The following is a 1,115-nucleotide window of genomic DNA, read 5'->3' as shown; positions in this document are numbered from 1 at the left end:
AAACATATTATATTAGTCAATAAAAATGTATACATCCATTGTTATCCATGTGTAATACACACATACACATAACACATGCACAAACAAGGTTCCTTTAAATAATTAACCATTACACCCTCAAATATACTTCACTTGAGGGATCAAACGATCTTGTTGCTTGAGTGAAGTTGCTCCCTCAAAAAGAGGATTTTTTTTTTTAACTTTTGAGAGACCTCGTGTACCTTTAGCGACACTAACTCCAAAAGAGAGATAATTGATGCAACCTCTTTTTCTCTCGCTCAAGTACCCTCTCGTCATCTAAACGAATATTATCGTCTTTTATTGGTCAAGTGTCACATCAAAACTTGAGAGAGAAAACCACAATTGTTTCATGAATACCATGCACTAGTGTCATATCTCAATGCTCGAACAACCATTTTATTACTTGAGCATTGAGTATCTCACGAGTGAGAGAATTTCTTTAGCATCTCTCTCGTTCAAGCATCAAATCACATCGTAAGTGAGATATTTTTTTTCTTGAATGTACATGTTAAAACTTGGGTGGTACATGCGATAATTATTCACCACTTAAATAATAACCCATTGCTTAAGTGATATATCCTTAGAGAAACCAAATTTTATTTTTTATTGATATCTATAGTAATTTTACATGTAGTGATACAATCCAAGTAGCCAAGAAGATGACCAAGGACTCAACAGATAATTCACACTGTGAGCAGTCATCTTAGCAATCAAGTCAATGCCCCACCAAATATCAGACGGACCTCAGTAGAAGAAGAACTGGACAAAGACCAGAACATCAAATGTTATTTCTTCTAGTCTTCTTAAAAGACAAAAACATGTTTGTAAATAAATTTGGCTCGCTTTGGGGGTCCAAATAACAAAATAGGCTAGAGTAGGTTCACATAGCATAAAAGGGAGTATACTTAGCGAAATGGGTTTGTACCAAGCCCACTTTTTCAAGACAAGGCACCTAGAATTAGGGTTTTTAACCTACCTTCTAGAAGATGTGCCAAAAGGGGTGATTTTGACTTAGTCAACACCCTATGGCGATCCCCTCCCTTTGTCCATTTTACCCTTCACCATCTTGCCCACCAAGGCACCCATTCCTATAA

Source organism: Phaseolus vulgaris, chromosome 10, assembly GCF_000499845.2.
Source record: "Phaseolus vulgaris cultivar G19833 chromosome 10, P. vulgaris v2.0, whole genome shotgun sequence".
In the NCBI taxonomy this organism is placed as follows: domain Eukaryota; kingdom Viridiplantae; phylum Streptophyta; class Magnoliopsida; order Fabales; family Fabaceae; genus Phaseolus; species Phaseolus vulgaris.
The sequence above is the reverse complement of the archived record's forward strand: the minus strand, read 5'-3'. Positions refer to the sequence as shown.